This window comes from Camelus dromedarius, chromosome 23, assembly GCF_036321535.1.
Source record: "Camelus dromedarius isolate mCamDro1 chromosome 23, mCamDro1.pat, whole genome shotgun sequence".
Taxonomy (NCBI): Eukaryota; Metazoa; Chordata; class Mammalia; order Artiodactyla; family Camelidae; genus Camelus; species Camelus dromedarius.
In genome coordinates this window covers 14313574-14330288 of record NC_087458.1, presented here as the reverse complement: position 1 = coordinate 14330288, position 16715 = coordinate 14313574, and the positions used below count along the sequence as shown (strand labels likewise).

At 42.1% G+C, this 16715-nt stretch overlaps 1 non-coding gene across 1 annotated transcript; it reads right to left on the bottom strand.

Moving 5' to 3' along the window:
• Nucleotides 1-8430: 8430 nt before the first annotated feature.
• LOC116148239 (U6 spliceosomal RNA) lies at nucleotides 8431-8538 on the bottom strand. The gene has a single exon (XR_004131758.1). It is a non-coding gene; the product is annotated as a U6 spliceosomal RNA (small nuclear RNA).
• Between the last annotated feature and the right edge of the window lie 8177 nt (nucleotides 8539-16715).

Below are 16715 nucleotides of genomic sequence, written 5' to 3'. Positions count from 1 at the left end.
TTTTGGATTAAATAGTAATAAATCACCCAAATTTATTTTTAGATATGAATTAGTGAATTCAATTGGTTTCAGGTGAAATTGGCACCAACGGACATATCACTCAAAGCATGAAAGGCTCTCCTGAGTTTCAATGATTTTGTGAATATCTTCCACAGTGAATATTATTACCACTGCATTTTAATCATATGCGATTTACTTAGAGTATGTCATCCAATGAAATCAGTTTTCAGAAAGTCAGATAAAAGTGCGTCCCTTTTGAAATCACAACGTTTCAATTTGGTGGAGTGATTTGGGATGGCATTTGGCCATGGAAATATGATAATACTTTTCTCTTTTATTATGAGCTACATATTTAAACTAGTAGTGAAAACCACGTGTGGTGTGAAAATGAATACGTTTTAGAAATATATAAAGCAAACTTACTTCACAAAATAAAATATTAACAACTTTAAGAAGAATTTTTGTAGCACCCATTACCCAGATCATGATAAAAAAATGGAGCGCAATAGAAATATGTCATTGATTCACTGCATAAAAAATGCAATACCGTGAATATCACAGGACACACTTCAGTTAGTATTTTGGAAACAAATGATTTAATCTTTAGTTGGTCATGTATTGTTTTTTTTTCTCGTTTTTGCACCTTTATGATGAGAACCGTGTCCTATTCATCTTTGCATCCCCTCCTTAGATCATGATGCATTGCACCTTGACTGCCAAACAAAAAAAAAAGCAATAAAGCCATGTCCTTTACATCAAGGTGAAATGTCTCAAATATTCAAAATGTTTTCTAAGACTGAGCTTTAAATCATAATGAAACCATCCAATCCCTTTTCTCTTTCCCAACCTTTTTTTTTTTTTCCTCCTTAGGACTAGTTGAACCGCTACATATATCTTATGCTAGTACTTAAAAATTTGGTACCCAATACCTATTATAATATTTTTTAATCCTGTAATTTTGTAGAATAGGTTCTGATTCTGGTTGAAGTAGCTGAAAGGAAGTGATGGATGAAGTCATTTAAACTGATACTGTGAAAATAAATAAGTAAATAGATAGACAATCAATCTATCCATCGATCAATCTCACGCATTTATTTGGGTGTTTGTCACACATCTACTCTAGCTTGGTACCACTGATTCTTTCATTCAACATGTAACTGAGTGCCTATTCTCCAGCATATATTACCTCATACAAATAATTTAGGGATGTGGAGTGGAACGTGTTTATATGATTTTGTGCAATACTGTGTCCCCATCCACCCAGATAGGGGGAAGACAGCCAGGGCAGAGACTGCAGTGCGCCGTGTTGGGACGCAGGGGAGACTGCCCAGTTGCCTCCTCTCACAGGGAGATAGTCCTGAAGGCTTTGGAGAGAAGGCCACGTCCAGTATGGCAGATTAATGGCATGCACTCTCCATGTTTGGCTGATTACTACCCCTCTTTTAAAATAATCAGCTTTATTGATATATAACTTACATACATTAAAATGCCCCCATTCAAAGCATGCATCTCCGTGAGTCTTGACAAATGTATACCCTTGTGTACCCACCACCCAATGAAAGCATAGAACATTTCCAGCATCCAAAAGATTTCCCTCGTGCCCCTTTGCATGAGAAGGGTCCATCCCCAACCACACTCCTGGCTCTAGGCAACCACTGATCTGCTTTTGCTTTCCTTTTATTGGCCCTGTGAAATGTGACAATTGATCCCCAGCGAATCAAAAGGGAAGTGTTGGGTTAGGGTGGGAAAGGAGAGCTGTACACCGATGAGGCTGGTGTGATGGTGACAGTGTTGACCTATGAGAGACGCCCAAGGAAGATGAATCCTGAGGGATGAGGGTTGATGGGTATAGCGGGGAGACATGCCCTCCTTTGGAAGCCTTGGAGAATTGGCTCAGCTTGCCAAGATCAGTGGGTTGTTTTTTTTTTAAGATATTTGGATGAGGGCAGAAGGACTGAACCTGACAGAGCAGATAGATGTACTGAAGGCCCTTCCTGAGAACGCCTAGTTCCAGATGAGTAAGGGGTTAGAAGTAGGAATTCGACCAGAAATTCTGAATCCTGCTGAGGCCCTTCCCTATCCAAGGTCTGCTTCTCAGGAAACCCAAAATATGATGGTTTCTAATCTTAGGCATGTTTCACATAAGTCCGGAGATTTTATGTGTCCCTAGTTAGTTACTTCCTCGCTCCTCATTTTAAACAGGTTTTAAAACATTTATCATTCTTCTAAGGCCCTTTCCTTCCCACCTCTCCTTTCACACCAAGTGAATGGCCTCCCCTCTAATTCACTGAGAAACTAAAGGCTGTCAGGAAAGAATTCCTCCAACTCCCATCTCCTCTTCTCTTTCTTCTGCTCGATTTTTCTCCGTCAGCCTCCCCAACCCTAGGTGCCCCTCTCCTGTTAGTGGTGGAAGGGACGTCCCTCTGTCTGAGTCTGATTGCTCAACATCCACTCTGGGCCCCCTCCTCTCTTGACTCCTCAGAGACACTCCAGTCAGCTTCCAGAGATGTACAGCGTGTCTTCCAGGTTGGGCACATTGGGCTCAGGCGTCAGTTTGTAAGAAGAGCTGATGCTTGTGTAATCATTCGCTTCTAACCAGAGCATCCTTGACACTGGCAGTCGAGCATCTCTGGGCTTGAGAGGATGTAACAGGAGCAGAGAAAGGAAGCTGCTCTTGAGGGAAGCGTCACAGTGTGAGCCTCTTCACGGGGACACAGCGCTTTGGGAGGTCTCTGAGCCTTCCCACTCTAGAGTGGCTCTGCCTGAGGCTGGGGCCACTCCCTGTTCACCCGTGGCTCTTGGTTGAGGGACAGGACACTGCTATACCTCTTCAAACACTTGAAAAGGTTTGGAGAGGAAGGAGAGGTGGAGAATGCTCAGAGAAGCATGGAGCAATCCTGTTCTCAACTCAGGAGACGTTATAATTCACTTGCTGCTAATCTTAATTTATGACAGTCATCTTGATGATAAGACAGAACACAGAATATTTCCATTGGAAGGGGCCTAGAGATCTAACGGAGTCTTTCATTGCTCACACAAAGGGAAAAGGGAGAGCTAATACTTATTGAGTAAGATGTTTTACAGGTGTTATAAATCTTACAAGGTGGTTATCATCCCCACTTTGTAGATAACGAGACGCCACTCAGAAGAATGAAGTAACTGGCCTAGCAACACGAGGTAAGGGCCAGGGCTGGGACTAGAACCAGGTTTCCTGATTCCTAAGCCACTTGTCTTTGGTAATGGCTTTAACCCAAATCCGGCGAGGCAGTGCTCTCCTAATTTTAATGCCCCAATCTATGTCCTCAGTAGAAGATCAGATCATCTAAAGAACTCAGACAGATACTGCTCAGGAAAAATTTGAAGGTAACATAAGATCAGCCAATAGCATTTCATTACTCAGCCCTTTTGGACCCTAGTTTGACTGGTGGGATGTTAAACCCACTGGAACCCTGCTGTGTGCCTTGCTCAAATTCCACTGAAAGTTTGAGTTAGAGATACACGTTTTCCAGAAGTAGGGAGTTGTTGTTGAGTACAGGACCAGCCATCAGGGTCAAATGGGGGAGAAAGGAACCCATGTTTGCTTATAACAATGAGAACTGAGAACTTTTCAAAGGAAAGAGGGGCTAAGGGAAGAGAAAGGACCACAGATTGTGGAATGTGAAAGAAGAAAGAAGATGCAAAGAGAGCTTTTTCAGGGCAATAAGACTTAAGAGAGTCAGGGCAGTAGCAACAGAGCCCTCACTGAAAACGGAGTCACTTGGGAGGGAGGGAGGGAGCACTCTGGTTGTCATTCTGTGCCACCTTGTGGCCACCTTATCAGTTCCCACCAAATACTTCACTTCTCTTACTCCCTTTTCAGTTCCTGTTATCCTTACCTCCCTTTGAAAGTCAAAGTCACTTGAGTTGTGCCCACCAGCGACACTTAATTTCAGTGATGGGTTTCAGGGCACTGGTTTCTTTGGCCTCTCCTTGGTAGCAAAAAGGATCAAACTGTGGAATTCTGAGAGCTATGGAGAGAGGGACAGGGAATAGAGGAGGTTCTGGTGTGTTTCCTTCCAAGCTGCTGCTGCTACTGGTATGGTCAGAGTGGAACTACTGTTGGGAAATTACACCATCAATGCATGAGGGTTCACACTCAACCTTGTACTGTATTAGAAATGAAAACAGATTCTGATGCTTTTACTGAATTTTAAGCAAAAGCTTGTTTGCTTAATTAATATCCTGCACACCAAGTATGGCCTATGGCAAGAAAGGAACAAGCAAGTATGAGAAATTATGCCCCCATCTCTTTACCCAAAGAATGGTCCTGCCAGAGACACTCACATGGTGGCAAACTGCTGTGGGGTTGGGACTGTGGTTTTATAACCTATTCCAAGCAATTTATATACTTAATCCACTTAATCTTTACAACAACCCTAAGAAGTTGGTACCATTCCATCTCCCTTTTACAGATAAGGAGACTGAGGCTGAAAAACTTGTCTAGGGTCACCCAGATAGGAGGTGCCAGGGTTGGGATCTGAACCCAGGAGTTTGTGTTCATAACCCTCAGCATGCGCTGTCCCCCTCATACCTTCATTCATTTAGAACGCTGGGTTCAGATCTGCCCATGAACTCTGTGTATCCTACCCGAGTAGTGTGTCCTCCAGAGCGGCTTCCCCTGAGCAGGTGCTCTTGAGAGGTCTTTCGCTTCAGCTGTTTCCACTTATCTTTTTGTTCTCCAGCGAATACCTCTCTCTCAAACACTCAGACTATTCAGGAATAAATGGGAAAGTCTAGAGTATTTGACATTTTAACATATAAAGAAAGAGCAGGAGTTGGGGAAGGCAATTCTTATTCGATGTTTTTTTCTTCCCAAGGCTTAGCACGCAGAGGTCCATTTAGATGGATACAAGGTGAAATCAAAGAACAACACACACCACCTGCCCATAGGGTGGAAGTGATGCTGAGAACTTAAGGACAACAGAGATAAGATCTAGACGTGAACAGTCTTGCTTGTACTCTCAAATGGCTTGAAAGCCTGTGATACGACTCATCTAAATACTAGAGGACAGAGTGACTTAAAACATCAGTAAGGTGGGTCAGCTGTATGAAAAGGGAAAAGGAAGAGTCAGGAAATAGTAGACGCTGAACAACTGCCACTTAAGTTGTTGGAAAATTAAAGAGCCAGCCTGAAGTTTCCAACACCCCTCGCACCGCTATACAGTTACAGAGCCCTATGAGGAACAAGATACTAGACGCCAAATGAAGATAGATCCCAGCTCTTAAAATTCAAAAATGAAACCAGAGAAACTCTTGAGGGACAAAAGGAGAACTGACAGAGCAGAGCTGCTCAAGGGAGTGAAAATTAATGGCAGTAAAGCTGGTTTCATGAGACAGAGCGAGAAGACCGTCGAAGCCCAAGGTAAGCAGCACTGGTTATGTCCATGGTGGGAAAGAGAGCTTTCCTTGCGTTAGTAACGCTCCTGGAAAAGGGACTGTCTACATAGTAAGTTCAGAATTACAACAGCCTCTGTGGAAATCAGAAAGAAGCTTGGAAAAAAGTAAGAAACAGAGTAACGATTCGAGCTTGTAGGGAGTGACTTCAGTGAGCCACTGTGAGAACGGGGTGGCTGAATCAGGCGCACTGGCAGAAGAGGAGGGGATGGAGTAAGACAAGGATTTGAAAAGTATTAAGACGTCACGCATGCAGGGCTTAAAAAAAATCCTCATTATTATCCTCTCAGAACAGGCACACCTTCAGAAAAAGGACAAGGTGAGCACAGCAGAGAAGCACGATTTCAAGTTTTACGTGCATTTGATGAAAAACACTGAAGTGAATCTACAATAATTCTGATGAAGGCTTGGCCATATTCTTGATGACAGTAATCTCCCCACTCTGAGTGCTGATGGATGAGAATTCTTCTCCAGGCATTCAGGAGTCCTGTACCCTTCCAGTGCCCAGGCAGTTCCCAGCCTATGAGTCCAATTAACCCTAGGAGTGACAAACAGACATCCTGGATTTTCAGAGGCAGAACTAATTTAAATCAACCTCAACTTTCTCCATAAGTACAGCAGCTCTTGTTCATGTATCCTGACGGCGGACCAGGAAATACGGTCATCTTATCTGCAGGGCAGAAGCTTAGAGACTTTTCATTTTCTGCTGCTTCTTCTCTACCACCCTCTCTCTCGCCCAGTTCAGCTGTTTCCTTTCTTTGTCTAGACTTTTCATTTCTTTCTTCCTTTCTTTTTTCTTTCTCTCCTTCTTCCTCTTTCTCTCTCTCTCTTTCTTTCTCTTTCTCTCTCTCTTTCTCTTTCCCTCTCTTTCTTTCTCTCTCTCTCCCTTTCTTTCCTTTTTTTGTTTTTGTTGTCTTTGTCCTCCTTTTCTCCCTGAAACCCTGTTCCCTGCTAGGCGGTCTTGCTGGTCTGCAGAATGGGGCTGGCAGAATATCTGTCACCTCACTGCAGTCACTTTTTGCTGACAGTATTCGCTTCCTCTGAAAAACTAAACAAAACATTTACTTCTTCAGTTGAGAGCTTTACTTCACCTACATACATGCCCAAATCTTTCCTGAGCCTACACAATTACGGACTTTCATATGACCTTCTGCAACTGTCTCCTCCTAGGGGTAATAATAATAATAATAATAGTAATAATAATAATAATAATTTGCTCCCAGGGAGCAAATCCTGGGGTTGGTGATCCAGTCACCTCCTCTGAAGGATTTATCAGATGCTGGCAGAAGGTACTGCCAGGATCTAGCAGCGTGTGATCGCAGGAGTGGGCTCTGCGGGGTCCTTCCCAGCTCCCAGCATCCAGGGGACTCTCACTTCCTTGGGTTCCTCTGACACTGCTTTCCTAGCCCCACAGGAACCCCTGACGAAGGGTCCCAGCCCCTTCCCTAACTGGAACATTGGGCATTACTGACTAGTGACCATCTCACAGGGCAAGCAAAAAACAGCTCCCATTTCCGTTCTGTTTCTGTTCTCCAACCCCGCCCTCCCTGGGAATCTGACCATTCAATTTCGGGCTTTAAGTGGCAGCGTCTGATTGGTGAATCGCTGAGAGCACGTTAGAGAGGGCTGGTCCCTTTGAGCAGACTCTCTGCGTATCTGTGCTGCGGTGGAAGCAGGTTGAAAATGCGAGCCCCGGGGCGGGGGCCCCTGGGTGGGTGGCAGCATCTCAGAAGCGGCCTGTTACCTTAGCAACGCGGAAGCTCCGGGGCGGGGCCTGCAGTTCCGCGGAGCGCGGAGCCGGGAGTGGACCCCGGAATGCCAGGGACAGTGACCTCAGTTTCTTCAGCAAGCTTTTCCAGATTGACAGGAGAGATAGGATAGCCTCGACTGCCTCATTTCTGTCACTTTTATTCTTATTTGTCAACCTCAAAGTAAAAATCCACTTGCTTTGGCATGGGGATAAGAAATACTTTTATTTTATGGGTCAAGGTACCTGTTGAAAAAAAACGGTGAAAACGTTGTCAGCCAGCCCTTTCTTATTTGCATACGTCATCTGTGAGAAAGCCAGGTTCTCTGCTTGTTTTTTATATGCTTGCCGGACATTTGTATTTCTTCCCACGTAGAGAGATTGCATCGCGAATCCCCGCCGTATTCTCAGATACGTTAACAGATGCAGAAAGAATAAAGGAATATACTGAAGTCACTCAGAGTGGGATTGGAGTCGGCCAGTGTTAGCGACATTTACCCACCATATGGGTTTACCCACCATGCCTAATCGCCTTGGTTTAACCATAACAGACTGCTTTTTCTTCTCAGAGGTGGAGGGAACTCATGGAGAAGATGAGGAGTAAGCAGACAAAAAGGAAAGTGGGATCATGTACCAGGCATTCCTGGATACCCTCAGTGTAGACCAATTTCCCTCTCTCAAATAGTTTTAATTTTATTTTTATGTATGTATGCAATTTCTTCCTTTTTTCAAATTAAGATTTTATTTCTAAAGAGCAGTTTTATGTTCACAGTAACATTGAGGAGCAGAGATTTCCCATGTACCGCCTGACCCCAGACATGCCTAGCACCCCCCATCATTCACCAGAGTGGTACACACACTTATAATTGATGAACAATGTTACCTTGACACATCATCGTCACCTAAAGTTTATAGTTTATTGCACAGTTCACTCTCGGTGTTGTACATTCTGTGGGTTTGGACAAATTATGTACAGATTTTAGTAAATAACCCCAAAGTATTTTGATCTAAGTTTGTGAAATAGCAGGTTAATAGCTGGTTGATCCCAGTTTGGAATTTAAAAGGAAGAAGAAGAAAAAGGAGAAATATTACTATTAGGTAATGTACTGGTTTTCTTATATAGCTTTGAAGATATTTCCAAGAGGAATTCCCTAGACATTCTGAGCAATGTAGTCATGTCACCTGGAAGTAGACATATGGCTTCCCATGGGGGATCCTTTGAAAAGAGATCCTCGTTTGGAGATATATATATATAGTTTTTTTAAAAATATGAATTTGTGTGTCATCCTTGTGCAGGTGCCATGCTAATCTTCTCTTTATTGTTCCAGTTTCAGTATATGCGCTGCCGAATTGAGCACTGGATGTATATATTCTGGTTATCAAAATTTGTCCATGTGTCTCTTTTTTTGCTCCCTCTCTTCCATCTTTGTCTCATTTTCACAAAGGATTTGGGGGCATGGCTTAATAGATTCATTTCAATTAAGGCTGCTTTGAAATGTGAAACTGTATCAATATGGACTGTATTACTATTATTTTAGGCATTATCAAATCATTACCAAAATTCTTAGTTATCACTGACGACATCCTGTAGTACTATAGATATGCTACTGAAAAATTATGTAGCTCAAAATTGAAAATGTTGGACAAAATATTTTCCTGTTGACTTTGAATTGTTATTTGAGAAGCATTAAAGTTTTTAAAAAAATTTCTGCCACTTTGAAATCAGTAGGCATTCCTAATTCTCTCTTTAAACTTTTCTAGCACCCATGTTATTATTGAAATGTATACATTGAACCACATGGGATTGTCAGCATTTTGATTTTATTTGGTGAAAACAGTGAAGTATTGGATATTTCATGTGACTCAACTTACTATCTGGATAAGAAAAATTTCATTTAAAATATTGAAGTTAATCCTTTTTTGATATAAATCACAACCTTCTAATATATTGATTTTATAAGTTAAGATTTTATATGTTGGGTTTCCTTACAGCGGGACTCATTTAAATTTTACCAGACTTTTCTGTTTTGCACATGTGTGGTATGATACCCTGAATAGAAATTCAGGAATCTAAGGGCAACTGGAAACCTTTCAGCACATGTCTTTCACAGCATTAACCACAATCCTCCCTGACAAGTTGGAGGTTACTGACTTTGAAACATAGCCAGTTGCTGAGAACCCAGGGTATAGTCTTTCTGTGACCCCTAAAAACTGGCCTGTTTCCTATTAATGATTTTTTGTTTTGTTTGAGGCACGTTACGGTCCAGTTTCCTGGTTAATTTCCAGATCTTCTGCCATTCTTCTCATACAAGTCATTTTGTTTGTGGTGGGTCTTACCAAAGGACACCACGTACAGAAAAGGGGCTTCTGGAAATTATCATGTTTCAGCAACAAAATTGTTGAAACATCTGACTATCATTTACAGCCAACATCTCTGGTCTCGTCCATGGAAAATATCACACATAGCAGAGAAAATTGAGAAGAGCTGGCAAAAGATATCTGTTGAGTTTGCATCGTGCGCTGTTCAAATGGGTTCCTAGGAGACCTCAGACCAAGGCCATTTTTAAACTTCAGTTTAACTCTTTGGGTCTGTTCCTTTCTGCAGAGAGCCGAAGGTCAGAGTCTGGTTTTGAAGGTGAACTTGAGAAATCAATTAGTCCATCCTCTACCTGCTGACCCTGGAAACTCAGCATCATGATGGTCGTAGAGCCTGTCTCCAAGGCAAAACGAGGCTCTTCAAAATTCTTGGGCAGGCAGGCAGGCAGCGTTCCTGTGGGTGCTCACCCTTGCTGACATGTTCTAGTCCCAAGTCACCCCTGAGTGGAGGTAACTCCATGTGGTTTGGACCAATGGTTTGTCATTCATGGGAGCCATTGACTGAACTGGTTCTTTAAATCCCTTTTGAATATGTCCTATCTTTAAGGGTCCATTGGCTTGTAGATTTCTCTAGCGCCATTTTTCCAGGGTTGTTTTTGATGAGATAAGTAAAACCCGGCGAGAAATTGAGGTAGCCTGGAATTGAGCCTTGGAGGTTGAATTGCTTTAATCTTGGATGCGACACAATAAGATTTCCATGCATTTTAAAAGCGCTGAACTAGATAGGGGGTGAGAAGATTCCACAGCCTTAGGAACACACTTCTGAGTGGAACAGCAATGGTTCTACTTTCTTTAACGTAAGAATGTGAAGTTCTTTGTTAAGCCTGATAGGTCTTCTATGTATATGCTTCTAGTATGTAAATTATACTGTTATTAATGTAATCAGTAGGGTAAAAGCTTTGGGATGATTAGGGAACAATTCGGTCACCTGTACATACAGCCAGAGAAAATCAAGCTTCATTAGTTTCTCCACGATGTGAAACTCCTGGTTTATAATCACAGTTGTCTTAACTGAATCTCAGCTGGCAGTTTTCTGTCCATCAACTAAGGAAGGAATAGATTTTGTTTCATATCCATGATCTTGTTCTAATTAATGTATGAAATGCCTTTATTTATGAAAGCATGTTTGCATGACTTTAAAACAGTGCTCTCTAATAGAAATAAAGTGTTATCCTTATATGTAATCAAATTTTTTTCTAGTAGTCCCACAAAAAGGTAAAAAGAAACAGGTGAAATTAACTTTAACCCTACACTTTGTTTAACCTAATATATCCAACAATAGTACCACATCACCATGTAATCCATATAAAGATCATTAGTGAGATAGTTTATATTTTTATTTTTGTAGGACGTCTTAGAAATCTAGTGTGTATTTTACACGTACAGGGTATGTCAGTTTAGAATAACCACATTCCAAGTGCTCAACCACCACTTGTTGTTAGTGGCTGTTGAATTGGATAGCACATCCGTAAACTGCTACTGGATCTGTAGTTAAGCAGAGGATTTTAAAGGGGAAAGAGGGATGGGGCAGGAGAGAGAGAGAGAGAAGAAAAGAGCCCTTCCTTGATACAGAGAATCCAGAGCACCAGATTTCCCAGGACATGCATCCTTCTGTTCAACATTTCAATTTTAAAACCGAAAGCACCAACTTCCGTTATCTGACACCCCAGCAGGACACCGTGATCAAAACAAGAAAACCACCTTATGGGCTCAATGTCTGCCCTACACAAATTTGAGAAGTGAGAACAGGTGGCTTCTGGCTGGTAGAATGAGAATGGACTTTGGGAAGAGGACAGACAGACCTGACTTCAGCCCTGTTGTGGCTGAGCTGTGAGCTTATGCAAATCTGTAGCCTCTCTGGCCCCTCCCACTCTAGTAATGAGCCCGGAAGTGCCAGTCCAGCAGGATTTTAGTGGGGATTAAATTAGATACATCACGCGAAGTTGCCTAGTTCAGTCAGTGTGTGGTGTACTGGAGATCAGTCTACCGGGGCTGTTATCTTCCCTTCCTCCAGCTATTTTTCTAATTAGGGCCACTTTGTCCAACAGTTCTTGCCTTTCACTCTCTTTTAGGGTTTGAACTGATTTCCTACTCCAGTTCCCAGAACCTCAGTTTCTGCTGCAGCCCCTGCTCACAGGCCTACTGTAATTGTGATTGTGTTGTAAATATAAAAGCCTTATTGTCAAAGCACCAGTACTAATGATTTAAACATTCGATATGTATATGTAGGAATGAAACGTTATGTTGTACACCAGAAACTGACACAGCATTGTAAACTGAGTACACTTCAATAAAAAAAAAATTCAGCTACTGCCCATTCCAAATTCACGTGAAATGTTCCGTTTAATCACTCCAAATTTGGTGAAAAGACCAGTTGCACTTTTATTTTTGACCGATGGGTGGCACCATTGTCTAAGTCACTGCTCTCTGAGCAGGCTGATTCTTCAGTTTCCTTTTTTGTTCTTTTATCTATGGTTCATTCCCTCGATCTGGAAGAGAGCTTTCATCAAAAAGTCTAGGACACTGGAATACAATATCAGCCCCCAAAGTGCTCGAGGAAGCCCAGGACACAGAGCTGCTGTCCTTTCGGACACTTGGGGAGACAGCTCAGGTCCGAAGTCAAGGTGCCCATTGTGGGTGGGTCTGGCGCAAGGGGCGTGGGAGAGTGATGGCGGGATGAAATGCTTTCCAGCAGGTGGTCACCAAAGGACCAGGTGTGGGGAAGGAGAGGGTAGAGCGGCTGACCCTAACAGACTGCATGAAAACTGTAAGAGCCTTCATGAACAGAGGCTGCTGATAATTATCAAATGCTGGCCTAGCAGGGTCACTGTAATAACTCAGAAGTAATTTTCTTACCCTCACCCCCATTTAGTAGGACCTGTCATCTTTGAATTAGAAGAATGTGCTTAAAAATTATTCTTTTTTTTTTTTTAATCTTATTAACTGGAATTTATCCCCTACCCTGGTCCTCAAAACCCAATGCAATGACCATTTGGCACTCTGAATGATCATCTTTAGACATGACATTACTCAACTACCTGAATTAAAGAAAGTCCAATCATATTTGCAGACTTCAACTTCTTTCAGGCTTTCCTTCAAATTTCCTGATTTTTATCAGATGACTGATTTGATATGGATCAAGAGATTAACCAGAAAACATTTAGAGAATGCAGGAAAGCACCAAGGAGAAAACAGAAACCACCCATTAGCTTGGAAAGATAGATATCTTGAAAAATAAGATAGAAAAACTATTGTTTATTGTTCCAGAGATATGGACTAAACCAGAAAAACTTTTGAATTGTATGATTATGAATTTTATGATTAACCATGCTGACAAAAACAAAAGGCTGAAACTCCTTGGATTGTCTTATTTTGTTTGATTATTCAGCTATTCATTTATTTTATTTTTTTGGCAGAGGAGGTAATTAGGTTTAGTTATTTATTTTAATGGGGTATTGGGAATTGAACCCAGGACCTCATGCATGCTAAGCATGCACTCTACCACTGAGCTATGCCCTCCCCACCAGCTATTCATTTATGTATTAAAACACTGAAGAACCTGCTAAGTGCTGTCTATATACTGTGCTAGATTGAGGGGTGGGAGAGAGAGTTGAGCCATAAGACAAGGTCCTTGCTTGTAAGCTCCTTACAATTTACTGGAGAAGAGAGACAAGCAAATCAATAATTCCAGTGTGGTAACTGCCACCATAGGGGAGCATACTTTTTTACAGAAGCAGAAAGAAAGGCATCTAACTGCCCACTGGCAGCCAGGAAAGGATGAACAGGGAGGTGACACGAGCTGAGTATTTAAAGGCAAATAGGAATTGTCTGTACTGGGCCTAAGCAGTTGGAAGAAGGACATTCAGGCAGAGGAAGGAAATATGCAAAGACGCTTGTGTTTGATTGGTTGGTGTTTGTGAGGGATGGCAGTTACCTTGGTCTGAAGCTGGAGCAGAATATGTGAGTGTACTTACTGGGAATAGAAGGAGTGGTGGGAAGTGAGCTTGGACAGAGAAGCTGGAGTGTAATAATGATGGGCCTTTTATGCTACATTGAGTTGCTTAGAATTTTATCTTACAGGATTTGATGGCAGATGGATGTGGGGAGTAGGAGAGTGAGAGAAATATGGGATGATTCCCAGGCTTCTAATTTAGATGATCGGATGAATGTTTGTAACACAGAAGAGGGGCAGGATTGCGGGAGGTGAGAAAGATGATGAGTTCACGTTTGGACCTTGGGGCATGCTGCCCAAGTGACAGCTGCCTCTATGGATCTGGCCATCAGGAGGGAGATCTAGATTTCCAGTTACAAATTTTGGTTAATAATAATAACCGTTTACCGAGGGCTTCTTATGTTGCCAAATTTTCTATTAACCCTTATGTTAAATCCTCTTTCACAACCCTGTAACCACATTTTGCAGATAAGAAAGATCCAGGTACATGACTTGTCCCACATCACATGTCCAGCAAATCGTGGAGCTGGGATTTGAGGCCAGGCTGATTCCACAACCTGTATGCTCAGTCATTGCCTTCTATAGAGTCATCAACATGGAGGTGTGGTTAATTCATGGGCAAAGATGAGACACTCAGGGACAGGATATAGAATGAGAAACGGACTGAGGAACACAGTCACTGTGGGACATGTAGTAGAAGAGAGTCTTGTAGAGCCTTGGACAGCGTTGCCACAGGGGAAGGTGGAAAACATGGAAAGGATATTGTCCAGAAGCCCAAGAGGAGAATTTTGAGGAGGGAGGGGTCAACAGTGACCAATACCACAGAGGTAAAGTAAGACATGGACTGAATGGAAACTTGGGGTTTGTCTCTCTGTGTCTTCCTGTTACCAGCCCCACATTTCCAGCTGATGACCAAACACAGTAAGCACCTAGGTGTTCCACAGTCTTTGTCACCTTCTAAGTTCTGTTTCTGTTGATAATATTGCTATCTTCTCAGGCATCCAGAACGCACACTTTGGGATGATCTTGGATGTCCTTGTCCCACATGACCACCAATGACCAAATCCTGTTGGCCTTAACTCGATGACATGTCTCTTGTCGACCCCTTCCTTTTCATGCCCTCACGGATAACCCAGTTCTTTGCTTTTTACCCACACCGTTGTATTTCTATCCTGATTTGTCTTCTTGCCTCTGGTTGTATCCTCCTCTAATCTACCTTGCGCACGAGTCCTTCTGAAATCTCACCACGCCACTCCCCAGCTCAGGAACCTTCGGTGGCTCTTCATTATTTACAATATTAATTCCAAATTGTGACTGAAGGCCATCCGTGGAATAGCTCTAGCTTGTTTTTTTTCCAGTCTTTCCCCCCACGGACTTTGTGCCCTGAAGCCTCTTTTCCAGCCAGACTGAAAAATGTCTTGTTTCCAGTGTTTTGCCTCCTTAGATCTGTTATTGCTCAGGCCAGTCCTTCCACCTGCATGCACTTTCCTTCCATCTTTCAGGTTCAAATCTCACCCATCCTTCTAAGGTCATCTGAAATATTATTTTCTTGGTGAAGCTTTTCTTGATCCCTTCTACTGGAAATCATTTCAGCCTTCTCTGAATTCACATGAGTATGGCACTTCACCTGTACCTTTCTTAGGGCAATTAATGCTTTCTACCTTATATTATGGGTTTAAAAAAAATATGTGTCTTGACTTCGAGTTTTGCCTTAGAAGTCAGTCTTATTTCTTAGCTATTTTTCTAGTCTTCATCTTGCTTATCACTTATGGGTGTTTATATGTAGGAGGTTTGTTTTGTTGCGTATTTATTTATTGACTGAATGGATGGATAGCTGACATCACTGTCAGGATCTGTGCAGTCTCTAGATATTTCCTTCTCAATCATCTCTTTGGACTGAGCCTCCTAAGTGCCCTGCCCTCTCAGCTGGATGTTACAGACTCATAGCTTAGGTTTGGGAAAAGTTAATTTTGAGTAATGTTCATGAGTGCAATAGAAGGCTTAGGTAGATATTTGATTTTTTTGGGGGTAGGGTGGGCTAATTAGGTTTATTTATTTTTTATTTTTAGTTTTATTTACTTTATATATATCTATTTTATTCTTTATGTTATTTATTTATTTTTTAACGGAGATACTGGGGATTGAACCCAGGACCTCATATATGCTAAGCAGGCACTCTACCCCTGAGCTATACCCTCCCCCCTACCAGATATTTGATTCCTGATACATGCTCTAAAGAACTACATTTTCCTATTTGGGGAAAAATGTGCTGTTCTCTAGGGGCATCTCAACATCTGGTCTGGTTATTCTTGTGATGTTTCATGTGATTTCCCTCCACAGTCACGATGTTTAGAGTATGTCTTTGATGGTAGGTAAATATTAAGGGAAAAGGAAAAGTTGCTCGTCTTGGGGATGGCATCCTGTATCCCTTGGAAATACCTTCATGTTTGGTGACTGTATAACATTTCCAAGTTTTCCCTTGACTCAGATAGAACCAGATTAGAGAATTAGGAACCACAGCCAGGACACGGGGCTCAGTTTGGTGGTGCCTGCCTGTCTTGCTTGTGAAATTCAATCTGGAGTGTGGAATTTCCATAGCTGAACCTTCCATCCTGCACAGGTCTCTTTGGCTTTCTCTAGCCTTTGAGGGTATTTTCCTCTTTAGCCACAAGTGGAAGCGCTGCTTGTTAAGCAAAATGAAGGAGAACTCAAAGGACGGATCAATGGAAAATGCCTCATGGTGTTCTGTTTATTTGGGTTTCAATGTCAAGTTTAAGCCTATAATTTGAGCATACAATCAGTTGGAGCTCTTAGTCTGTTACCAGCTTGGGCAGAGCTAAATTCCTCCTTGAAAATGGAATCCAGGTTTTGTTACCTCCTTTTAAGCTGCTGTTTTTGATGGTGGAGAGGATAATCTAAGGGGAAACTCACATAAAGAGAAAGTTATTCAGATTTGTGAGCTCTCCAGGGTAGACCAGCTGTTTGAGTTTGTGTATCCTACAGAGGACAGCATATCTTCATTAGAGAAGACCACGGGAGTTAACTTTGTTGCTGGTTATCTGCCTGGTATGGAAGCTGGCAAAGAGAGCAATTCAATAGTCTTTAAAAATCTCTTCCCAGCTGCTTCTCCCTGTTCTTTCTTATCCATCTTCCTCTTTCTATCCAGTGATGGACAGTGAACAAGGTAAATGTCATATCTTCATTAAA